The sequence below is a fragment of the Panulirus ornatus genome, chromosome 19 (assembly GCF_036320965.1).
Source record: "Panulirus ornatus isolate Po-2019 chromosome 19, ASM3632096v1, whole genome shotgun sequence".
In the NCBI taxonomy this organism is placed as follows: Eukaryota; Metazoa; Arthropoda; class Malacostraca; order Decapoda; family Palinuridae; genus Panulirus; species Panulirus ornatus.
The window spans coordinates 54,005,797-54,033,462 of record NC_092242.1 but is presented as its reverse complement, the minus strand read 5'-3'; the positions used below and the strand labels follow the sequence as shown (position 1 = coordinate 54,033,462).

At 45.2% G+C, this 27,666-nt stretch overlaps 1 protein-coding gene across 9 annotated transcripts in view; it reads right to left on the bottom strand.

Annotated features, from left to right (window-relative positions):
- LOC139755506 (trichoplein keratin filament-binding protein-like) overlaps nucleotides 1-27,666 on the bottom strand; it is a 650,577-nt gene that overhangs the window by 296,401 nt on the left and 326,510 nt on the right. For 3 of the 9 annotated variants that reach the window (XM_071673867.1, XM_071673871.1, XM_071673868.1), the window contains exon 4: nucleotides 17,704-17,743. The exons of the other annotated variants lie outside the window; for them this stretch is intronic. The gene's annotated coding sequence lies outside the window, so the exon portion shown is untranslated. The remainder of the gene's footprint in view (nucleotides 1-17,703; nucleotides 17,744-27,666) is intronic. 9 annotated transcript variants of the gene reach the window in all.

The window sequence follows — 27,666 nt, the reverse complement described above, 5'->3', positions numbered from 1 at the left end:
TATATATATATATATACATATATATATATATATATATATATATATATATATATATATATATATATATATATATATATATATATATATATCTTTCAAACTATTCGCCATTTCCCGCATTAGCGAGGTATTGTTAAGAACAGAGAACTGGGCCTTTGAGGGAATATCCTCACCTGGCCCCCTTCTCTGTTCCTTCTTTTGGAAAATTAAAAAAAAAAATAATGAGAGGGGAGGATTTCCAGCCCCCCGCTCCCTCTCCTTTTAGTCGCCTTCTACGACACGCAGGGAATACGTGGGAAGTATTCTTTCTCCCCTATCACCAGGGATATATATATATATATATATATATATATATATATATATATATATATATATATATATATATATATATATATATATTTTTTTTTTTTTTTTTTTTCCAAATTAAGGAACAGAGAAGGGGGCCAGGTGAGGGTATTCCCTCAGAGGCCCAGTCCTCTGTTCTTAACGCTACCTCGCTATCGCGGGGAATGGCGAATAGTATGAAAAAAAAAAAAAAAAAAAATATATATATATATATATATATATATATATATATATATATATATATATATATATATATATATATATATATATATATATCACGAGTATAAAATGTTAACATGCCATTATCATGATTACAAGAAGAGAAAGCAATATTCAGTAATGGCTTATACATATTTTAAGCATTGCCAGGCTGGATATAATAAACAGAATATCAGGTTTCCAAATACAAACATAAAAAGGATAATAATATATACTCGCTTAGAACATTCTCTTCCATTCTGGTCACCAAATCTTATCAAAGACGAAACAAAATTAGAATGTATACTGAGAATAGCAACAAAACCTTTTCTGTCGCTCAAGAAAAAAAAATAGCCCTTCCGATGAAAGACTAAAGAGAACTGAAAACATTTCTGTAAAACTATCACCAGATACTGTCAATGCAATAACTTTCGGTACCTTTAAATCAAGACTAAACAAACAATTCAAAGATATTTTCATACTTAAAATACTTGCTAGACTAGAATTTCATCGTTTTACGTTCACCTTTGACCATTCCTCCTGGAGTATTCACAATTAAGGAACGAGACAATATTCTCAATCCCACTTCCCCATAAAATTTCCAGGGGAGCATACCCTCTCTATGCTACCAGATGCTCCTTAAGGTATTTTTATCTTGCTGGCTGTTGAGACAGAGGGAGTGGTGGTTGGGAGTGTACCATCTGCTTCACTATCGTGTCTCGAACTTTACCAGATCAGGAGCTCGAAACATCACTACTGTCCTTCAGAAGATAACCTCGTCAGGCCCGTTATCTGTCCCTACCACAGTATCAGCCACAAGACAACGTAGTCAGCTACCTGCAAGGCCTCGTTGTCAACCAACAGACCTCGTTGGCAGCCACGAGTTCTTGTTGTCAACCACAAAAATCTCGTTGTCAGGCAAATGGCTTCGTTGTTCGTCACAAGTCTTCGATGTCAGCGGCAAGGTCTCACTGTGTATCACGACGCCCTGATGTCAGCCACAACGCCCCGATATCCTCCATAACGTACCGTTGTCAGCTCACAAGGTCCTGGCGTCAGCCATAAGGCCCTGTTGTCAGCTATGGGGTTCTCTGGCGGTAGAGAAACAGCCAATATCTGCCACAAGGCTCTCGACGTCAGCCACATGACCTTGACGTCAGCCACATGACCTCGACGTCAGCCATATGACCTCGACGTCAGCCAGGGGACTTCACCTCACAGAGGGCCTCAGTGCGAACGAAAGTCCTCGACATCAACCACAGGACTCCGATGTCAACCAGATGTCTCCGAACGTCAGCCTGATCCTGACGTCCACTGCAGCACCCCATCATTAACCAAAAAGGTCACAACGTCAGTCGCAAGGCTTTGACGTCAACCAGAAGGTCCCAAACGTCAGCGAAAAGGCCTCGAAGAAAGCCAATAACATTTCGTCTTTCAGCACACAGTTTCGGCGGCGTCAGCAGCTTGAAGTCCCCGACGTTCGTCATGCAGCCTTGACGTCAGCCAGAAGACCCCGACGTCAACAAGAAGGTCGCGAGATCAGCTACACTGTCTCAGCGTCAGCCATAAGCCATGACCAATACCATGAACCGTATAGGTCATCCACAAGCTCTAGACGTCAGCTACAAGACCTCAGTGTCAGTCATGAGGCTCCGACGTCAGCCAAAAAAAAAAGCGTCAGAAGTCAGCCAAAAGTTTCTGTCGACAAGAACAAAAAGGCAAGCGTCAGCCAGGACGCACCTGACGTCAGCCACGATGCCTTAAGATCCACTACGAGGGAACCAGACGTCAGCCTGACACGTCCACCACTCAGGGTCCTGACATCTGCTACAACCACCCCCCATCCCCCCCCTCCTTCAACCACCCCCATCCCTCCTCTCCCCCTCCCCCTTCCTTCAACCACCCCCCACTCCTCCCCCCCTTATGTCAGCTTGGAGCCCCCGGACGTCAGCCAGAAGGCCCACGGTGTGTCAGCAAAGGTAAAGCTGGCACTACGCTTAATATGCAAAGCGCCAATCAGGGTCCCGAGTGAATTTAATTGAAAATTCGGCAGCGTAAAATTCCGAATCTCAAACTTGTGGAATAGAGTTTGAAAAATCATTAAAGAGTTTGATGAGATATCCGTCAAGTGATGCGCTCCTGGTCGGCTTCACCAAGCCTCCCCCTCATGGTCGACCGCCTCCCAAGAACTCCTCGGGACCGGAGGCCCTACGCGCCGAGGTGTCTTGGTCCGTTCTTGCCCCGCGGGGCCCGTGTCATACCCCTGGCCGATGTTTAGATTATATTCTAGGTGACAATCCGGACGAGGCGTATTTTCCGGGTGATAGCAGAGCAAGACGGAGGCAGACACCTGTTATATTCCCGTCACATGGACGGTATACAACTCCTCCCTCCCTCCTCCCTCCCCAACCTCCGGCGCTCTGCTGTCGTTATACTCGTGTTGGGGTATGGTGGGGTTGCGGCGGTGGGGTATGTTGGGAGATGGCTTTAGTATACCCCGTCCACCCTCTCTGTGGTATGCTGGGACTTTGATTTGTTTGTTATACCTCAGTTTATTGTACACAGTTGGTTATACTAGGGTCAAGGGAAGTGGGTATATCGTCGGAAGAGAGGGGGATGGGGGATGAGGATATATCTCTAGTATGTTTGATCTCCAGAGGGTTATATCCGGGCTGGTCATATTCCCCAGTATGTCGTATGGTCCATTATAACCGGATGCTCATATTGCCGGGTATAATCCAGGTATAACGCATCAGCTGGTTATACTCCTGGCCTGTTATACCTCCAGCTTCCCATATATCTTTAACCAGTTGCCGCTCCAGTATACCTCGAAGTGGTTATACCTCAGCATACGTTATATCACCGACCGCTCATAGACTTCACAGCCGATGGCCACCGATGACGTCAGAACAATATATGACCATCAAACAGCTGACTGGCGGGGTTGACCGAGGCTGGGCGAGACTGGTGGACTGTGAGGCCAGTCCTCTCCAGCTGGACTACCACCAGTCACCTCAGGTCACTTACACAGTCAGTGCCAGTCACACTTCTGACCCGACTGTGACCACTTCCTCGTAGCCTTGGGCCAAGCTTGCCGCCTGTAGCTTGTAATAAGTCTCTTTTAGCTTCTGGGAAACATTATATCTTTAGCTTGGAGCAAAAGCTGTTTCTGAGAACAATCGTCTATAGCTTGCTAAAGCTATAGACTCTGAAATCAATGACTGTTACCAGGATATACTTGTCTTTCAAAAACTATCAGATCAATCGAGTATATATATATATATATATATATATATATATATATATATATATATATATATATATATATATATATATATATGTGAGGTGGTTTGATCGAGTAAGTAATGTAAGGATAAGAGAGATGTGTGGAAATAAAAAGAGCGTGGTTGAGAGAGCAGAAGAGGGTGTTTTGAAATGGTTTGGGCACATGGAGAGAATGAGTGAGGAAAGATTGTGTCGGAGGTGGAGGGAACGAGGAGAAGTGGGAGACCAAATTGGAGGTGGAAAGATGGAGTGATAAAGATTTTGAGTGATCGGGGCCTGAACATGCAGGAGGGTGAAAGGCGGGCAAGGAATAGAGTGAATTGGATCGATTTGGTATACCGGGGTTGACGTGCTGTCAGTGGATTGAATCAGGGCATGTGAAGCGTCTGGGGTAAACCATGGAAAGTTGTGTGGGGCCTGGATGTGGAAAGCGAGCTGTGGTTTCGGGCATTATTGCATAACAGCTAGAGACTGAGTGTGAACGAATGGGGCCTTTGTTGTCTTTTCCTAGCGCTACCTCGCACACATGAGGGGGGAAGGGGATGGTATTCCATGTGTGGCGAGGTGGCGATGGGAATGAATAAAGGCAGACGGTGTGAATTGTGTGCATGGGTATATATGTATGTGTCTGTGTGTGTATATATATGTGTACATTGAGATGTATAGGTATGTATATTTGCGTGTGTGGACGTGTATGTATATACATGTGTATGGGTGTGGGTTGGGCCATTTCTTTCGTCTGTTTCCTTGCGCTACCTCGCAAACGCGGGAGACAGCGACAAAGCAAAATAAATAAATAAATAAATATATATATATATATATATATATATATATATATATATATATATATATATATATATTCTTTTCTTTCTTTTAAACTATTCGCCATTTCCCGCGTTAGCGAGGGAGCGTTAGGAACAGAGGACTGGGCCTTTTTTGGAATATCCTCACCTGGCCCCCTCTGTTCCTTCTTTTGGAAAAAAAAAAACAAAAAAAAACAAGAGGGGAGGATTTCCAGCCCCCCGCTCCCTCCCCTTTTAGTCGCCTTCTACGACACGCAGGGAATACGTGGGAAGTATTCTTAATCCCCTATCCCCAGGGACAATATATATATATATATATATATATATATATATATATATATATATATATATATATATATATATATATATATATATGTGTGTGTGTGTGTGTGTGTGGTGACAAAGACCTGTCAGCGGTTCAGGCTACATGACTTAGGGTCACCACCTCCGCCAGCCACTGGAGGCACCAGTAGCGGGTCAAGGAACATGGCCGCTCCGGTGAGCCGCTCAACCTCAATCTTGGCGTCTTAGAAGAGACGCAGCGTCGGACCTTCGGCCTTGTGGACGCTGATGGTCGGCGGTAAGGCAGGTTATAAGGTAAGCTTGTGTTGGTGTGGAGACGCTGGGGGGTATCTCTCTTGTGAAAGTATTCCTGGTGATTGTACCATCCTCTGTTTTCTATGAAGGAAGCAACGGGGGAAAACTAGGAAAACGGGTTTTCAAGGACAGACGCAAAGTTTCTTCCGGAACCAGCTCACCTCTTGTTTACGATCCATTCGATAAGAACTTGTTAAAGTCTCATATATGGAATGTTGTAAGTAATACAGTGATCGATTCCCTGGGGGGTTCTGCAGCTTCAAGGCTGCACTCCAAGCAGGAGCTGGGAAATGATGGACTGCTTCAGGGCAAGAAGCTCCTCAACGCTGTGCAAACACATGCAGGAGTCCACAGATGACCGCCCCCCCCCCCCCTTCTCTCTCTCTCTCTCTCTCTCTCTCTCTCTCTCTCTCTCTCTCTCTACCATCTTCAAGGGCAGGAGTGGGCGGACTCGAAATCCAACCATCCCATATCATGACTACCTAAAGGAAGGAACAGCAGAAGCAGCCAAACTAGGATTATAAACTCTCAAGCTAATTCGTCTATTTCTGACGCTACCTCGCTCAGGCGGGAGATGGCAAAAGGTAGTATTGTTACTGTCTGCGAGGGTAACAATTAATGTGATATTATAAAAGTCCTGACGGCTGTTGTATGGACTGGGGACAGCATGTGGTGACAGGGGAGCTGATTGAATTAGGAATGACAGAACACGAGAGATGTGTGGTAGTAAAGGTAGTTAGTACCATAGAACTGAAGAGGGTGTGCTAATTAGGTTTGGACATAGGGAGAGGATGAGTGAGGAGAGACATTCAGTCACATGTGGAGAAGAAGGGTGGACAAAGGGAGAGGATGAGTGAGGAGAGACATGGAGTCACATGTGGAGAAGAAGGGTGGACATAGGGAGAGGATGAGTGAGGAGAGACATGGAGTCACATGTGGAGAAGAAGGGTGGACACAGGGAGAGGATGAGTGAGGAGAGACATGGAGTCACATGTGGAGAAGAAGGGTGGACATAGGGAGAGGATGAGTGAGGAGAGAAGTGGAGTCAGATGTGGAGGGTTCGAGATGGGAGACAACGAGGATTAAAGGGTGAGGGTGGATGTTTTGGAAGTGCAATGCCTGATGCCGTTTTGTGGTGTGAGGCCGACTCATCGAGAGACAGGTGTGGTGAAATAAGTGGAGTCTGATTGACGAGGCCGACCAGGGTGTGCTACAACTGTTTGGGCAGATGGAGAGGAGGAGTGAAGAAAGACTGATTAAGAGGATACATGTGCTACTAGAGGGTGAACCAAGAGGAGGGGAGAAAAAAAGAAAGATGTAGAACGTTGCAGTGAAGGAGGCTTTGAGACTTCGCGTCCTGAACATTCAGGAGGGGGAAGGGATCGATGTAATTTATGTAGGTCGACGTAAATGGTCCGGATACGCCTCTTTTACTCCAATCCTCCAGCTCTTTCTCGGTCTCTCCCTTCCCATTACTTCATTGAATTCTGACACAAACCCAAGCCCACAGGAAAATGATCCCCGTTTTTCATTTCTGTTCAAATTTTTTAAGAGAAGACAAAACAGGAAGGGAGGACTTCCAGCTACCAGCTCCCGCCCCTCTTCGTGGCTTTCTGTAACACCTAAGAGATACGTGGGTAGGCATTCTCTCTTACCTATTTCTGAGGAAAGGAAAGAAAAATTTGCGCGAGAAATACTTGTAGAGAGAGCGAGTTTTATGAGGCATTTATGGACATAGGGGAAAGCGTAAGACATTGTGAAGAGATATGCTACAAATATACTAGGAAAATGGTGTGTTACTAAATGTAATACACAGCTTCTCCCCGGAAGGTAAGGTATGTGTGCGAGTAGGAAATGTGAGTGGTTCTTGGGGATGACGGGCGGGGTCAAGTGTGTACTGTGCTGGGGAGAGGGGGCCGAAAAGGTGAGTCAGTTGCCGTTTGCAGATGACACGGATCTGGTGGCAGATTCCAGAGAGAAACTCTAGAAGCTCATGACAGACTATGGAAAGAGTATGAAACGAGGAAGTTGAAGGTTACTGCGAAGAAAAATTATGGCAATGAGGCACAGCATTGGGATGAGGCAGGATGGGTTGAGCGTACGTAAACGAAGGCAGGAGCTGTAGGATGCCCAAGGATATAGACACCTAAGAGTAGATAAGACAGACATGGCACAAGATGGAAACCATGGGAGATAAAGTGAGTCACAAGACGGAGCGCGAAAGAATTTTACCAATTACTGATGGCAGAGGTGTTAATTTCCCAGGGCAAAAAAATACGAAAAAAAATCCATATTTTTTGCTGTGTTATAGAATAAATTTGTACCTCGCTTCATTAATGTTTCTGAATCCTCTCAAGTTTAGTCTTATTACTGATAATTGATAATCATATAAATGCACATTTCAATTTTATTCTTGATTTACATGATTTTTTTTCGTTACATATTTCCATTTCGTAAAGAAAGTTCTCGTTACTGCTCAACTTCTATTGAATTCCATCATTATTTTTATCCCACTTTAATATCCACGTTATATGGATGATAACTTCAAGACTGATTCATTTTCTCAACTACCATTTTCTTCTCCTCGTTAGGCGTAACTATTGTACTGCTAATCTTTCCATGACTTAATAATATTTTTCCTCGCTCACTTCCAATCTATTTATCGAAAGATCACTTTTTCATATCTTTTTCATTGCTTTTCGTTCCTCATGTTTCAGCATCTCTAGTCTCATTCAAAAAACATATTACTATAATTTTTTAACCTCATATATATATATATATATATATATATATATATATATATATATATATATATATATATATATATATATATATATTGATTCTAGATTTCGTCTTTGGGCTTTTGTTGATGTAAATCACTCAACTCGGTTGCAAAATAAATCCGTAGAGAGAGGATCATATTTAAAATACATTTTGTAGTGATGCTAATAAACCTTAAACTAATAAACACGAGAGCGGCCCCCCTTCCCCGGTTAAACGTCAAAGAATAAATGCAATAATGTGTCGGCTAATTCACTATCTCCTTCCAGTTGGCGGCCATCAAATAATATCGCTGGATTATGCCTTGATATTTCCTGATCACCTCTTATTGGACGACCACCTGCCACACGCCGCTAACCTCCCCATCATATTCACGCCAATATCTTCCTCAAAACCCCGGACTCTGGGAGATGATTGTGCTCCAAAGGCACCACGTAGCTTTCGGGCGAGGACTCTGGTTTAATGGATGGCCAAAGGCAGGTAAATAGGATGCACTAAGAAGGCTTGAATGTACAATTGGGTGAGCACGGTATGGCAGCAGCAGAGCGTATTGGTCCATGTATGTAAACTGTGCACAGGCTGGCTCCCTCTTCACACCTCGCCCTTGGCGGGCTGAATATTTTCGCGAGTTTATACCTTCTTTAAAATCTACAGGTTCTGCCGTCCCTCCCAACTCGCTCATAAGGAAGGGACTAAAATCATGATGCTGTAGTAACACTCCCGGCATCGAGTCTCATCAGACGAGACGATGAAAGAAAATAGGGTAACATTTCGCCAAAATAAGCGGTGAGGAGGACGAACAAGTTTGAGAAAGTTATTAATTTGAGAATAGTCCAAGTTTTGATCCGAAAATCAATTATATGAAGATGACAGACACAGATGGTCCGGGTTAAGAACAGGCGAAGGAGAAACACAGGCAGAAAACTGGTCGGCAGGGGAAGAGAAAGAGGCAATAACGGTCCTGGCGAGGAGAGCATAGAGGCTGACACGGAGACGAGTGGGCAGGAAGTGGAGAGAGATGATTTAGAACGGAGATAAAATGGATTTATTAGGATAATCGCTGGTCTTTCCACTCGGTAATCTCAATTTTCCGACGTCGGCTAAACTGAAGATATTAGATCATCCACGACTCCCATTCTGAAAGACTTATGTGGTTCGGATATGTTATTCGTAGCCGGTAACCGGATTCCACCGTGGCTTGGCTATATAATTTCATAGACGTTCTCAGTTATCCGAATTCTCCTTCTCATTGATAACACAGGTAATACCGATTATCCACAATTTCAACAGTGATCCATTCTGGTCTTATCGATTATCCGCATACTAGTCCTAGTACTTATCTGTATTGTTTAGCTAATTAACCCTCACCAGCAATGCTAATTATCCATAATCGAGCTTCAGCCTACTGTTACGCCTCACTTACAACCATAATTAGTTGTGATTTTGCCCTAATTAACAGTGTTGGTGTATAACCGGCAAATATCCGTCGCCTGGACAACACTATTTTGACCAGTGCTTGGGCCAATAGTAAATGTTTCTGTAAATAATTCAAATAGTGCTAATTCTTGCAGCAGGGTTGATCATTCTGAATATTCATTGCTTCTAATTGTTGATACTACGATTATCAGCCATGAAGAATATCCAGGACCCGATTAATGGAGATAATAATTACCTGTTCAGAAAATATCATTAAGTCTGAACAATGGCTAAGGTGCCATTACAAATTATTTCCCACTGTTCTTGGTGTAATTACAGACAGTCCTGATTATCCGTAGTGTGATTACTGAAGGCTTCATATCATGTGATCTGATTAATGACACGTCTGATTATCCGTGGTGTGATTACTGAAGGCTTCATATCATGTGATGTGATTAATGACACGTCTGATTATCCGTGGTTAGATTACTAACGGTTCTGATTATGTGGTTTGGTTACTCGTGAGTTTTCGATTATCCATGATTATTTGTGGTTGATTACAGATAATTTCCAATTTCCCGTGATCTGTCAGGTTTGATTATCCGTGATTTGATTTATGGCAGATCTGATTATCCGCGGTCTCATTACTTATGATTTCCGATTACCCATGATCGATTATCCGTGGTTCAGTTCCTAATGCTTTCGGATTATCCGTGGTCTTGTGCCCAACAGCAATGAACATTCATAGCCCGATCTTTGACAATTTACAATATTCCGGGGATGACTAGATCTCTCTCCCATTACCTGTGGTTCATCTACTTTAGGCTGCTTATTATCCGTGGTCTTAATTCCCCACTCTCCATGGAGATTCTCCATAATAGAGGCTTTAACAATTGCCAACATCGATGGCGAGTTAGATCATTCCGATTATCCGTGGTTCGATATTTGATACATCTAATTTTCCGTGGTCTATCAGGACTGATTAACCGTGGTTCGAAATTTGATATGACTGTTTATCCATGGTTTGGTATCATATTCTGATTATCCGTGATCCTATTACTGATTATCCGTAGTCTGATAATCTCTGATTATCCGTGGTCTGATGATTTCAGATTATCCGTGGTCTGATAATTTCTGATTATCCGTGGGTGTATAACATATATCTTTTTATCATCCGTAGTTCGTTAGCTGATATCTTATTATCCGTGGTTGCTGATATTTTTGATTATCCGTAGTTCGATCGATACTTCTAATTATCCGTGGTTCGATATCTGACCCTTCTCATTATCCGTGGCTCGAGTGCTGATACTTCCGGTTATCCGTGGTACGATCGCTGATGAGGATCCGTGATCTAATTAACCTCCAAAGTAGAAAGATATGACCCTTAAAGAGGACAATACGACCCTCGGGTATGATGACTTAAAGGTGTGTTCAAGGGTCGAACTGTCGTGTTCAAGGGTCGTACCACCATGCTCAAGGGTCGTATCGTCGTGCTCAAGGGTCGTACCACCATGCTCAAAGGTCCAATTGTCGTGTTCAAGGGTCGTACCACTATGCTCAAGGGTCGTATCGTCGTGCTCAAGGGTCGCACAACCATGCTCAAGGGTCGTATCGTCGTGCTCAAGGGTCGTATCGTCATGCTCAAGGGTCGTACCGTCGTGCTCATGGGTCGTACCGTCACGCTTAAATGATTAATAACGGACCTGACACATCTACATAACACAATTACGTGCCACGCCAAACCCCTGGTCCGGTTACCACGAGTCTACTGCACCAGTCTCGTCTGCACGTGGCCAGGTCTGTACTCGGCCAAGGCTGTACGTGGCCAGCAGTGTTGTACAAGACTGTTGTACTTGGCCAGTGTTGTACAAGACTACCGTATTTGGCCAGTGTTGTTCAAGATTGCTGTACTTGGCCAGTGTTGCACAAGACTACGTACTGTACTTGGCTAGCTTTGTATTTTTTACATTATGAAAGTAAATTTTTGGTCGGACCGGCCATTTTAAGTTAAGCTCACGAAGGAAGATGATCTTAAGGTGATACGTGTGTGTGTGTGTGTGTGTGTGTGTGTGTGTGTGTGTGTGTGTGTGTCCTAATCATGATATAGTTACTATCGATTAGTAGAGTCTAGGTTCTAGTTAACTTTAACATCGCATACCCGCAGTAGTTTAATGTAAGCTCGTGAAATCATGTCTTGGTATGATATTCGAGTTGCTTGCTTCGTATGATGGCAGTGTGAGAGATGAAGAACCGGCTATATAATTCCGGTTCCAACATTGAGGTTTAAGTTCTGTCTTGTACCTCAGCGAGAGGCCCTCAGCGCCGGACCCAAGCGATATGTAACAGTCTACTAGTTCTTAAGGTCTAAAGTACCATCGACATGGTCGACATCATTCACGTCGAGAGCTTTACTGAAAATACCGGTTCCCTATCGTCTGGTACTTGGCGATAGTTTGCTGGCGGGTCTAAAGCTGACGATATAGAATAATATCAAGACCTTTATAAAGGCTGGAGGGCTGGCGACATGACAGCGCCATCTGAAGGACGGACAACGCATAGCAACGGCGGTAGTTTAAACTACTTATATATATATATATATATATATATATATATATATATATATATATATATATATATATATTGGAAAGGATCACAATTTTGCGCGTGATCAAGTTATTCCTATGAGTCCACGGGAACTTATCGTGTTTCATTTTCCCCTTGGACTCATAGGAATATATATATATATATATATATATATATATATATATATATATATATATATATATATATATATATATATCTCAAAACAATCTTCTGTTTAAGGTTTTTGTTGTCTTAACAAAATCATGGCTATAAAACACACTGCGTCTGGTGCCGTAGAAGTAAATTCCTGATGCTTGAAATTTCAGTCATGGACGATTCGAATCACTACACAAAAACTGGCCGAAATATTCGCCAACCGGGTCATGGTGGCTAATAATACCCCTCGTTAACCGTGCCACAGAGGATGAGAATTCTCGATCCCGTGGTCAGGGTCAGTCCCCGGCCGCCAGGCAGTACGGCAGGAAACATATATGGCCGGACACGAACAAACACACCCACGAGAGGCCGAGGCCGCCGCGCCTAATCCTCTAAAAGATTAATTGGGGTTAATGCGAGGCTATTTGCTGTTTTGAGAGTCCGATGGAAAAGCAAACTCTGAACATAAGGCGACGGCGTTCGAATGCGCTTCATTTTAAAGTCTATAAGAAAATTAGCGGAAGTTGGTATTTCCTGGCGTCCAAATTTCTTGCGGTAAATCCGACTTGGAAAAGGTTGATAATCGTATATATCATTTTTCAGAAGGGTGAGTGTTATTTACGAATGAGAGATATTTGTAAACAAATAATGGCTGGGAGTCCATCTTCGCTGTATTCTTACGTGGCGATTGTGTCAACATGCGGCTCCGGCGGGCCAAAGCGCGGGAAATTTGAGACGTTTTAGGCGGGAAATTGTGGCGGCAAATTGTTTCACCCACTCGCTCCGTATGCAAATGAGCCGAGTCGAGTGTAAAGTGTCACTGACGAAGAGGCTGTGAGATTACGTTACGGAGTGGCCATAAACTTTTTATTTACCGTCCGTCGGCATCACAGTTCAGACATTAAGACTGCAACTCTCGCGCCAAAACTTGTGCCGCTTCATATCCTGAGTTAACGGCCGGGAGTCGCCCGCAACGACCCAACCTCTGCCGTTATTGTAGCCTCCTCCCCAGCCATCATTCCAGGCTGAGCCATTCGACCGGTCCACAAGCTTAAAAAAAGAAGAAATCAGAGATGTATAAAAATAATAATCTTTCGTCAATCATTTAGGAAGAGGACGAGATCAGACGCGAGTGGTTATATAATAACCATGAAATGAAAACATTTTCTCTTCTCTCGATTATCATGGTAACGAATGTGGTTACAAGCGACGGTTCCCTCCATCTTTAGCTTAAGGCACTGAGGAGAGCGGTCCATAAACACTCGCCCAGTGGACGAATACAGGTACTGTATCATGGTAAATGGTCCTGTTAGCTTTATATTAATTCCGTGGAATGTGCAGCAGATCTAAGGTCTTCCCCCAACCCCACGCACTTGTTAGGGTTAGTTGTGCACACCGTGATTCCCTGTAGCCCCCTCTCTCCACCACCACGCCTCCCTCCACCACTACTTCTCTTTTCCACCAACACGTCTCCCTCCACAATCCCCCCCCCCCCCTCTCCTTCCATCACCTCCTCCCCCAACCACTATCACCACCGCGCCATCAGCCTGTCAGGCCAGCCCCGTCTCTCCGCTGTATACCCAGTCATTAGGGGCAGTTTGCTGTGGATTGTGACGCGCCATTATACTTGGAGGAGCCACTCGCCTCCGACAACACCCCGGCCTCTCCCCTGCCGGGGAGGTTAGTGTTGGGAGCGAGGTAAACATATGGGGGAGAGAGAGAGGGAGAGGCAGGTCTGACTGTCACCAGCCCCCGTCACAGCCAACCGTCACACATCGTTACAACCTCTTCCTCCTCCTCCACACCGTCACACCCAAGTGTTCCACGATGGCCAGGCCAGTAACACAATCGACCTACTACTACTTTATCCAAGTTTTAATCCATGTTGCACTTAACACTCACTATTAGAAAGCCTTATAAGTAATGAAAGATAATGGGTACATATTAATGTGTGTGTAGTTATTATTTGTGTGTTTTGGGTAGAGATTTTTGCACTCGTGTCCTGTCTCTTTATATATACGTAACATACCTTTACTTCTGTGTATACAGGCACACACACGCATGCCCCACCTGAAACCAGGGACCCATTTATCGACCAGCCTCGAAGGTGAGGATGAACACCTGGGTTGAGTCTGGGCCGACAGCCACTCTCAGATTTCGAACTCTTGCGGTTCGGACCCCGGGCTGGCCCGTGCTGACTCATAGTCAGTAACGCTAATTGTTACACTACGGAGGCCCGTGTGTGTGTGTGTGTGTGTGTGTGTGTGTGTGTGTGTGATTACCTATTTGTAGTTACGGGAAGTAAAGAATTGCTCATTACAACTCCTCCATTCAGCTCCAGTCTTTAAGGAAGGCGTAATAATTCCAGCAGTTTCAGAAGCCTTTCAGAACCTGGATCAGTCAACTCGGCCGATATTCTCACTGTGCATCTGTGCATTCTTTCCAATGTCTCATATACGACGTGATTATATTTTCTGACAAGACTCACAATGGACTCTGAATTTTCCTCTTACGTTTACCAGTGATGGATGAAGTGTGTCACACTCATTCCCAGTGTTTCCACAAGATGTTAAAGTGGTATTCATAGCCCAAGAGCTTTCCCTCAATGTGGTTTCCTGCGACTCGTCATTACCCTTATGAACAATACAGTCCCAAGACTAAGCTTTGTCGCTCCCTACACTTAGTGACTTCATACCTCAAGCCTAACTAAAGAAAAAAAAAATATTTCAAAAGGTGATGGAAGGAGAGGGGGATTGTGGAGGGAGACGTGTTGGTGGAAAAGAGAAGTAGTGGTGGAGGGAGGAAGTGGTGGTGGAGAGAGGGGGTTACAGGGAATCATGATGTGTACAGCTAACCTAACACTTGCGTGGGGTTGGGAAGACCTTAGTTCTGCTGCACATTCCACGGAATTAATATAAAGCTAACAGAACCATTTACCATGATACAGTACCTGTATCTCTATCATATCTTATGCTATGGAGGTCAACCACACCAGTGTATAGTTCAAGAAGCACACATCCTGGTCTCCCATCATTGTATATTTGAACATTATCTGCGGCTTCCCGCTCCTTCACGACACCATCCAGTGTCCACGACTTTCGTGAGTGTGAACCTTAAAGGCACAGCCCACTCCGTCACCCACTCCTGCACTACCCAGGAGGAAGGGGTTTATCCTGCCTAGTCCCGGGGATTTAGTCTTATCCAGTTCCTTCACCAGTTCAACAACTTTTGTCCACTGTGATCACCATCCACCCCCGGAGGTCCACTGTGATCACCATCCACCCCCGGAGGTCCACTGTGATCACCATCCACCCCCGGAGGTCCACTGTAATCACCATCCACCCCAGAGTTCCACTGTGATCACCATCCACCCCCGGAGGTCCACTGTGATCACTCTTCACCCCCGGAGGTCCACTGTAATCACCATCCACCCCAGAGTTCCACTGTGATCACCATCCACCCCCGGAGGTTCACTGTGATCACCATCCACCCCCGGAGGTCCACTGTAATCACCATCCACCCCAGAGTTCCACTGTGATCACCATCCACCCCCGGAGGTCCACTATGATCACCATCCACCCCCTGAGGTCCACTGTGATCACCATCCACCCCGGAGGTCCACTATGATCACAATCCACCCCCGGAGGTACACTGTGGTCACCATCCACCCCGTAGGTTCACTGTGATCACCATCCACCCCCGGAGGTCCACTGTGATCACCATCCACCCCCGGAGGTCCACCGTGATCACTCTCCACCCCCGGAGGTCCACCGTGATCACTCTTCACCCCCGGAGGTCCACCGTGATCACTCTTCACCCCCGGAGGTCCACTGTGATCACTCTTCACCCCCGGAGGTGCACTGTGATCACTCTTCACCCCCGGAGGTTCTGATACTGTCATCTCAATTATAAACATGACTGAGGTCTGTCGTTCAGTACATCAAGAATATCTCCCACTATCTCTAGAACACAAGAATATCTCCCACTATCTCTAATACACAAGAATATCTCCCACTATCTCTAGGACAGGAGTTCTGAATATTCTTATGTATACTGACCACGCCGGCTGTGTCTGTGGACCGCCTTCAGTGTATATCCAGTATCATCTCGGGTCTGAAACCACCCAAACACTTACTAGGGATGTTCCCGATGGTAAAAAGTTTATCTATATATCTATCCTTTTGAGGACCACAGGTTAAGAGGTATTGCTGTAACGCTTCCCCATGGCCATCATGAGTCCGTGTTAACAGCTCTCCCTTCACAGTCACCTTGACTCCTGGTAGAATCATGTAACATTAACGGATTATCTTTAGTGTTATTCACAAGTTGTTCCTCACACTCGCTCTCTCTCCCTCTGCTCCCCTTCCTGCTGCTCTGTACATGATCATATCCACCTAATTTGTATCTTTCCTAAGCCAGTGTACTGGGGATCTACCACACCTTCTCCACAACAAGTCTCTCTCCTCTTTCCCTCCCTGACGTCTCCTGCTGCACCATATCTCGTGAACTTACAATATATTCTCGTGATCTTTTATCCTGAATTTACGTATTTCTACAATACTGATATAACCTACAAAAAAACACTCAACATCGTTATAATCTATAACCTTTTCACAATCTGCAATGAATAGTAATGATCTGTACAAAAACCATATAAAAACAATAACCTCTGTTACCAAGTTACCAACTTCATAGTTCGATATCTTCAAGAGCTTCTTGATTCAGTCTCTTAGTCTCCATAATGCACTATGTGCTTTATATCAACACCGCTATGCCTCACCCCGACCCATTTCTTTTTGCCTCCTCTCCAGTGTGCATATCCTGTGAGGATCATAGAATCGCTCTTAACCACTTTACCTTACCTAAAGTTGTTTCAGTAATTCTTGTTATGTTTAGCATGTATTTCGACAACCTGCAAACATACATCATCTATACGAGTTTCTAAACTCTAAATGTTTGTAGACCTAACTCTTTTTTGTGTAAAGCTTATGGGACGAGAAGAAAGGCAAAAGATGGTAGTGATTTCCGAAGCATCGCTGTTCCAGGGAAGAAAGGGAGGCATCATGAGAGTCAGTCCTTGACTTGCGTGCCTCCACAAAGGGGTTGCAGAAAGCCGCCGCGGGACAGGCAGACGGCTCACGAGAACAGTGGCCGCAACAACACAAGCAGATGGAGAGAGTGAGGGAAGGTTGAAGAGAGAGGACGGCTGGAGAGATGATAAGACGGAAGGTTTCTGGTTCCACTCCGGCTAAGGGAGAGTTAGAGGAAGAGCCACCGTATCTAACCAAGCAGTGCTCCATATTGGATCGACTCAGGCCTTTGTGACACAAGAGCTGTTCGCAATGGGAAGACTTTTGGTACCTATGTAAGAAACACATCTAGCTCTTGGGGACAACTATCTTAGTGTGGACAGCCAGGAGACAAATCATAAGATTCACCAAAAGCCCTGTGGGAGGAGGAGCACCAGAGGTGAGTTACATGAGAGAGATAACCAATGGACCTTATATATATATATACAGGGTGTCCCAAAAAATGTACTCACTTTTTGACACCCTATAACTCGCTGAATTTTTTTTTCAGATCTGAAAAAAGAAAAAAAAATCAGTGAGTTATAGGGTGTCAAAAAGTGAGTACATTCTTGGGGGACACAGCATATATATATATATATATATATATATATATATATATATATATATATATATATATATATATAGAATACTTGATCGCCATTTCCTGCGTTAGCGAAGGAGCGTCGGGAACAGATGAAGAAAGGCCGCATCCCCTCCCATCCATCCTCTGCCTGTTATGTGTAATGCACCGAAATCACACATCCTCATCTATGTTCAGGTCCCACACACCTTTCCACGGTTTACCCGACGCTTCACATACACTGGTTCAGTCCACCGACGGTACGTCGTCCCGAGTATACCACATTGTTCCAATTCATTCTATCCCATGCACAAGGTTCACTATCCTGCATAATCAGGCCTGGATTGCTTCATAGTGTTTTCATTCCATCCATCTGTCTCCAATTTGGTCTCCCTATTCTTGTTCTCTCCACTTCTGTAACCTCTCCTCACTTTTTCTCCCTATGTCCATTTCAATACACCCTCTTGAGTCATCTCCCCCCCCCCCCGCCCAAACCACACTATTACCACACATGTCTCTTACCCTTTTATTACTTACTCCATCAAACCAACTCACTTCACATATTGTCCTCAAACATTTCATTTCCAACACATCCACCTTCGCCGCACAGCCCAATCTATAGCCCATACTTTGCATCCATATAATGATATTTTGAACTCCATACCTTCAGACACCCATTTTTGTCCTCCAAGATAACGTTCTCTCTTAGCATATATTCTTCAGGGCTCCCAGAACCTTCGCCCCTTCACTTCCGCTTCCATGGTTCCATTTCTTGCCACGTCCGCTCCCTTGTATCTAAAAGACTTAATTTCCTCCATGTCTTCTCCATTCAATCTCACACCCAAAGTAAACTGACCCTCAGCCCTGCTAGTCCTAATAACCTTGCTTTTATTCACATCTATTCTCAACTTCCTCCTTTCCCTCACTCTTTCAAAGTCAGTCACCACCTGCTGTAGTTTCTCACTAGATTCAGCCACCAGTGCTGTATCATCATCAAACAACAATCGACTCACTCCCCAGGCCCTCTCATATCGTACAGACTGCATACTTGCTCCTCTCACCAAGACTCTCGCATTCACCTCCCTCACCACTCAATCCAGAAACAAATTGAATAACCATGGGGACATCACACACCCCTGCCGCGGGCCAACCTTCACTTGGAGCCACTCACTCTCCTTTATTCTTAATCGTAAACACACCTTACACCTTTGATAAAAACTTCCTACTGCTTCTAGCAGCTTTCTGTCCACACCGTATATTCTTGGCATCTCTATCAACCATATCATATACTTTCTCCATATCTATAGATGCCACATAAAAATCCATCTGTTTTTCTAAGTATTTTTCTCTAACACATTCTTTAGAGAAAACGCCAGATCTACAAATCCTCTATTACCTCTGAAACTACAATGCTCAACCCAAATCTGATGCTTTGTACATGTCTTCGCCCTCTCAATCAATACCCCTCCCATACAACTTACCAGGTACACTTAACAAACTTATACCTCTGTAGTTTGAGCATTCACCTTTATATAATGGCATTATACATGTATTCTGCCAATCCTCAGAGACCTCACTATGATCTATACATACGATGATGCTAAGGTCATGTGGGAAGTGAAAAGCGAGAATTGCATCAACTTCCAAGGGGACCGAGACAAACTCCAAATCTGGACTGATACATGGTTGATGAAATTGAATCCAGTTAATGTAATGTAATGAGGATAGGACAAGAGAAAGAGAGAGAGAGAGAGAGAGAGAGAGAGAGAGAGAGAGAGAGAGAGAGAGAGAGAGAGAGAGAGAGAGAGAGAGAGAGAGAGAGAATGCCTAAATACATTTCCTAACAGGAAATAAGATGCAGGAATCTAAGTGTGAGAGTCCCATCTGGACTGAAGAAATGGCAGTCACTACATCGAGATCATATGCCTCTTGAAAATGACACCACCACCCTTCCTTCCTAGGATGCTTGGGACACAAGGGCTTCCGCCATATTGTATATTTCCCTCCTGGTTAAAAGAAGGACTTTCAATACGAGTACTAAACACCTTCCTGCAAAACAAAGAACGGGGTTGAGGAGCGCTGTGATGGCAGGTCGCTGTGTGTGTTTACGTTAGCGCTACCAAGGGTGGACGCTGGGAAGTGGCGGGGCAGGGTGCCACTTCTCACCCATACCAACTTCATGATGGACTGTAACATCTGGATTTGCAGATCCTCAGCGTTGTATTGGTGGCTCACACTTACGTTAATCAAGTTAGATACGAAGGTTAAACATGCTATACCATTAGTGCACTATCTTCCTACAGGAAATTAGACTTACGTGAAGTGGGAGGAGCCGGAGATGTAAGTACCATGGGTGTGGAAGACGAAGGGCGGCTGGAGATGTTGATCGAAGGTAGGAACAAAAGATACGTGTGCTGGTTAAGGGAGTGTGAGAAACGCGGGTGATACCAGATGAGTGTGACGATAAAGTCATTCTGCTACATAGGAAAAATGGAGGGGAGGAGGGTGGACGATGAGGGTAGAGGCCACGTCAGGGACAAACACTTCACAGAAGAGGGTCAAGTGGGAACAGTGTCAGTGACACAGGAGGGTCCAGCCTTGCCTGAAGGACGGACGGGCAGGGCTGCACAGTGGTCCAGCCAAGGCTGAGGGACGGGAGGGGCTGACACAGAGAGACAATTCAGGTTTCTGTGATCATACTTCAGGAGAATGTTGCAGAGGAGCTGAGTGGCGACGACGATGCCGAGACGCGACCTGAGAGAGTACCATGACCCCATGTAGTCAGAGAAGGTTAGGAGTGGATGAGGACCTTCTGCAGGCATACAGCGGCAGCTGCTTTCTGCAGTACGGCAGCAGTCTTTGCTCGAGTCTGGTAGCAACTTTTGCAGATGCCAAGAAGCAACTTCTGCAGGAGCCAGACAACAACTTCTGTTAGAGCCATGCAGCAACTTCTACAGGAACCTGTCTGAAGCTTCTGTAGGAGTCAGACAACTACAACAGCAGGAGCTAGACAACAACTTTTGCTAAAGCCAGACAGGAACATCTGCAGGAGCCGAGCAGCAACTTCTGCAGGAGCCAGATAACACCTTCTGCAGGAGCCAGACGACGACAACAACAGAAGCAGGACCCAAACAGCAACATCGGCAAGAGCCTGGCAGAAACTTCTACAGGAGCCAGGCAGCAACTTCTGCAGAAGCCAAGCTGCAACTTGGTCTTACTATGCATCATGGGGACACCTGCTGTGAAACAGGAGTTTAAAAGTTACAATCTTAAGTTAACATTATGAGTGGCTGGGGACCATGTCCAACCATGGGAGGTCACTGGCAACCAGGGTGGGACATTTGGAGACGACGGCACCTGACGGAGGCAGCAGATGTGGACCGTAAAAGATCCAAGAACGAGCGGGAAACAAGAACCGGATTTTATGGTTCGAAGCAAAAGGAAAAGGAGACGTTCTCTTAGGCTTGGGGTACGTCAACCAGGCGGTGTTCGGTGAGGCAAGCAAACTTGTACACCATAAAGGACTTGGTGGGATGGGCTGTTGATTAAAGAAATAACAAAAAGAAGAACAGGAAATAAAAATGAAAAGAAATTGGAAAGCCAGAGACACAAGAACGAAGACGCCAACAGCAAGGACACATAGTTTAAGGGCACCACATGCATGGGGGTGGGGGAGTGGGTGAAGCAGTAGTCCATATGAGAACGGATCATAAAAGTCAACGGTACAGAGATCAAATCTAGAGACGACATAGAGGGAATCTCTCTGGACATTACTCGATCTGTTGAGGCAAATTTACCCATACTATCTACGGCCACTGAAGGTGTGGGAGGGAAGGGACGACGTGTAACATTAGGGCAAACAGCGTAGAGAAGACCTAATGATATGTACCGAGCGGGGTGATGATCTTCCTTAATTTCTACCTCAGAAAAGACTGGGAATAATATAGTCGGGTCTCACTTTCAGCGAGTCTAGTGTCTTGGTATACCTGGGGTTAGCGAGCAACTAAGTGTTCAGTGATATTAGTCTATAAGTATTTTTATGTGCCTCATGTGACAGCGAGTGGAATGTATTTTGCTTCACACCTGTCCGTTCGTGTACGTGTGTGTGTGTGTGTGTGTGTGTGTGTGTGTGTGTGTGTGTGTGTGTGTGTGTGTGATCGTCCTGATTGAAGGGTATATGGACTGACTAATCAACTCCTATCACCATTACAAAGAATGAGACACTATGCAGACTTATCCTCTCTATAATGTAGATGTTTTGGTGATATCATGGTAATCTTTTTTTTTTTTCTAAATTCATTTCATATATTACGCGTCGTCTCTGTACTGTCTTCAGATATGGAGACACTAGTTGTCAAACCTTCATAATAAACGAAAGATTCTGCTAATACAGCGGCATCTCGATATGCTCGGCACTCCATTCCATGCAACAGCAGTAGACCCACTCACACCCAAACCGCTCTCTTAACTAGCCATCAAACCCCGAGCAGAAATGGAAAAAAAGTTTACCCCTCGCCTCACACACCAGTAATCTTCCCTCACAGTTTCCCCCAACCGCCTATTACTATAACACCGACAGCATAGCTACACACGGAAAGAACTCGACAAACACGAAATGACCGACCTTGCATCTCACCCTCAAACTCCAGCCCACCAGACCTAAACCCATCAAACCCATAGACCAACGCGAGTCACACTCTCCCGCTTTCGCCCTGGACCTCACCCATCACTACAACGCTAACAAACATACTTTCATCACATCCTAAGACCCTTCATGCCCATGGTGCAACTACCACAAAGAAAACACCGACCTATTTACTTCTCAATTACCCTGCACGCTCTGCACATAGCCGCACACACACACACACACACACACACACACACACACACATCACAACACTTTATGATCTGCGTTTCCGACCTGTGGATGTGGCCAGCTGCCTGAGCGCTGCAGGAGACTCAGAAGGATAGAAGGCCCCGTGAATGCGTCCTGGTCAGCAACGCTAACCGCTACACCATCCGGACTCTCGTCCCCCAGTACATCCTAAACCCATTTTAAGGATAAACCTTGGGACTTCCTAACCCCCGGAGGGGGGTCTTACCCTTCAACCTGCTCCTCCTCCAGCCAGAGAGAACCTTCCGTGGCTCAGCCTTCATCAACCCTCCACGTCGAGGCTGATTATTTTATTATATATTAATGTTCCTCCCGCCCGCTCACAGGAGTCGTGGCATTTGCAGTCATCTCCCGAAAATCCTTGTGCAGCTTTCATCGCTCTGCCGTCAACATGACTGACATCACACACGCTGGAGAATTGGCTTCCCATTCTAATCCTGTCTTCCCGCAAATGACGGGGAAGACCGAGACAGACAGACACCTCCCTCCCCCCGAACCCGGGAGGCAACGGCCTCTCCCCGTCCTTCCTGGGGAGGAAAACTCCCTAATGAATCCCGTCCCACAAAGGGAGGCGAAGGGAAGGGCGGCCTGAGGGGGAGGTTGGCCCAAGGGGCGCCGGGAGCCAATACCTCTCCAACACCTGAACTTTGGCTAAAATACCGGCTGACCTGCCAGGTCAGGACCTGCGGAGGGGGAGAGAGAGAGAGAGAGAGAGAGAGACGGGCATCCTCCAGCTGACAAACACACACACAAACACACACACACACACACCCCTTGACGGTGATAGACAGGGCTTCCCTCAGATAGAGCAGTTATAAAAACAATAATGTAATAATTATAGCCTGACACTGATATATAATTTTTGCTGTATGAGTGTTTAGCAAATTTGTTGTGAGTGACAGATGTTATTATATCGTTGTTCTCAAACTATTAGTTTGGCCAACATCAACACCTGTCTCTGCAAAGCCTGGGTTGGCCTCACTGCCACCACACATCGCACACACACCAGCTCACAGCAACACGGAAAAAAAATATATACATATACCTTAAGTATATCTACTTTTTTTCCCTCCCTCCTCCCACATACCTTAAGTATGAAAAGGATCACAATTTTGCGCGTGATCACAATCACATGTTTACCACATAGCGTTCTAGCTTCGTCTCTTCGTTGTATATCAACTGACTTATATTTCTCTCTTGTGTCTCCCCTAATGATGTGATTATTACACGAAAGTGCACTTGGGAACTTATCGTGTTTCATTTTCCCCATGGACTCATAGGAATACCTTAAGTATATATACTTTTTTCCCCTCCCTCTTCCCACACGTAGCAAAGCAACATAGCTCTCCAACATAGTTTCTTTATAGATACTACTTCCTAAACAGCTTCCCCTCACCAACACACTTCTCCTCCCTCACCTTACTCCAACACTAACATATCCCCCAACAGCATACACACAATATACTCTCTTTGAGCATACTCTTTTCTAGTATGATCTCACGCCAAAGGCATCCCACACCAACATGCTTCACAAACAGATGGTCTATTTCATAAAATATACTTTAAAAGCATTATACTTTCTCCAGCTTTCGCCCTTATCATCATACTCTCTCGTTATTCTTCTTTTCTCTTTTCAATGAACACATTCGTGCAACTATACTTCATCACCAACGTACACGCTCGTCAACATACACGCTCGTCAACATACATACTCGTCAACATATATGCTCGTCAACATACTTGCTCGCCAACATACATGCTCGTCAACATACATGCTCGCCAACACACATGCTCGTCAACATACATGCTCGTCAACATACTTGCTCGCCAACAGACATGTTCGTCAACATACATGCTCGTCAACATACACGCTCGTCAACATACATGCTCGTCAACATACATGCTCGTCAACATACATGCTCGTCAACATACAAGTTCGTCAACATACATGCTCGTCAACATACATGCTCACCAACATATGTTGTCAATATATTCACTCATCACCGAAATCCCTGACCCCAAAAGGCATCCATCCACATCCTCGTCCATCATACTACCTCATCATGAGGAATACTCATGCACGTTCTCTCTCACCAACATATACTCTTCATTATCATACACCTCAACGACCTGGGCACCGGGAGTTATAGCGATGGCGGGAAACTCAGTAACCATTGCAGTGGCTGTCACGTTTCCCTCCCTGGGTCAGGTGGCTGTCCTATCTTTATTCCTCACCTATACGTCACATTCTTGGAGTTCATTCTTCAAGCATGCGCATGTATTCTCTCTCCATCGTATACATAACACAAGCATGCGCATGTATTCTCTCTCCATCGTATACATAATAACACTTGACGAAGCCTCCCCTCACACGACCTTTTGATCCTAAATTTCAAATTCCCTGTCTTATACACAACAAATGGAAACACAAGATAACAATCGCTCTCCAGTGCTGAACTGGAATAGGCTTCATCGGTCGAGGAGGGCTGAATGGTTCCCGGGGCTCCTTCTTAACTGCCATTAAGCAAATGGGGACTCCCTTCTACCTCCTTCGTTCTCGCGGCCTTATATCCCATGTCTCCTCTGGCTGAACATCGCCAGTTCTACTTCCTCACCTGATCTCCTCATCTCTGAAAATCAGTTGTTCAACACTTCATCTCTTCTCCAATGCCAAATCTCGAACCACAAAGTTCCGCTCCTGGAGCAGTGTCTGTACTTCCAGCAGTACATAAGAACTCGCTACCCTGAAACACTTGTCTCTTTTACATCCACGTGCTGAAGTCCTCGATGCTAGGGATGATGAGCCCTTAGTTTTAGTCTACTTAACGATAGTGAACAACCCATTAAACAGCCAACACGATTTTCCGATTATCATAACCACTAACAAACAACCAATTAAACAGCCAACACGATTTTCCGATTATCATTACCACTAACAAACCACCTCATTTTTATCTCTGACCACTCATGCTACAGATGCATCATTTCTGCCGCTCTCGAGTCTTTAGGTGACTGTTCCATTTCCCTCATTTCCGGCTGGTCACGTCCACCCACCCATCCCGTCCCCGCAACCCTAAGTCCACCATCTCCGTCACTCGAGGAGGACTCAGTAGAGTTCATTGTGAACCTTCTAGATATGGACGTTCCTAAGAACCAGTGATGCGTCGCAGGTGTTGATGTCCCCCAGCTGTTCTGATGGTGTAGCGGAGGTCATCTTGGCTGGAAGGGAATCCTGCATCACTTCCGTAAAACCATCATCATGATCTCAGTCATGGTTTGCTCGATCCTTCTCTGAAGTTTGGAGCGTATCGAGTTACAAGATTTTCCTCCTTTTCCTGAATCTTATTCCATCCATTTATATTTCTCCTCATAATTACTGCATACCTGTTATTTGTATATGTCAAGCACACTTTTCTAAAGATGAAATGTACTGACTTGGCTTCTTCCACAAAGGAATCTATCTGGTCCATAACCCAAAGCATCTTGAACAACTGTGGCTAAACCTCTTTTCCGTCCTGGTCTACACGCATCTAACTCACCCATTGACAAAGGCCTCGCTCTCCAGTAATGAACTTTCCATGAACTCTACCTTTAATGAGTCCACTTTTAAGTTTTCTACCCCCACCTCCTCCTATAGACCTTTGCCGTCTTCTGTATTTGCCTCGCCAAAGGACATGCAAGTCCTCACACAGCCATACATGTTTAAGTCATAACGCACACACCAGATGGCATACCTCGTCGTGTGTCTTACAGGAGCGCGCCTCTCAGCCTTCATCCCTTATTTCGGGTCTGTCATCCGTCTTCTTATTTCGCCAAAGCGGAATCGAAAAAACCAACCTCATTTATCAACAACATCCCTGTTCGTCCGCTATGAATGTTCCATTCTACGGGTCACTCTAGCCATTGCTCTCGTGAGCAGCGTGTATTCCAGTCCCTAAGACTTGGACCCATTGCATCCGTCTCCTAGCTGCTTCCCGTAGCTTCTGTGTGGAGACCGGGAACTTGAAGATTACCCGTCATAACACCTCCTCCACTGGAACCAACCGCAGAAGGGATGAGGACCACTGGAACTAACCAGTGAGAGGCAGGAGACTACTCAAACGGACCAGATAGGAGCTAAGACCAAGGGTATTGACCAGAGAGAGGCAGGGGGCCACTGGAACTGACCAGAGTAGGGCTTAGGAAGCACTGGAACTGACCAGAGGGTGACAAGAGGCCATTGGAACTGACCAGGATAGGGCAGGGACCACAAACTGACTAGCGAGAGGCAGGGAGCCACTGGAACTGACCACAGAGAGGTAGGGAACCACTGGAACTGACCACAGAGAGGCAGGGAACCGCTGGAACTGACGCACAGGAGCAGGGAAGGAGAGAGACGGAATGATGACCACAGAGAGGCAGAGAGAACTGGGAAATGACTCGAGACAGAGGGAGAGGAGAGAGAGAGAGAGAGAGAGAGAGAGAGAGAGAGAGAGAGAGAGAGACTGGAACTGACCAAAGAGAAGAAAGGAGCTACCAGAACTGACCAAAGAGAGGAAGGGAACCACTGGAACTCACCAGAGAGAGGCTGGGGGGCTCATCCATCCATGTTGGATCTGGTATGTACACAGACAACACCGGAGGTTGGTAATACTGTATGTGACGCACCAGTGGGTAACAGTGACGTGTTGTGCTAAGGTTACGTTGGTTACGTTGTTGGAGGAAATTGCTGCCAGGAGTTGGTAGACCTGGGACAGTCATAAGGTTATCATATAATAAAATGATTATAAGGACACACATCATTACTATTCATTGCAGATTGTGAAAAGGTTATAGATTATGACGATGTTGAGTGGGTTTTTTTGTAGGTTATATCAGTATTGTGGAGATATGTTAATTTAGGATTAAGGATCACGAGAATATACTGTAAGTTCACGAGATATGGTGCAGCAGGAGACATCAGGAAGGGAAAGAGGAGAGACA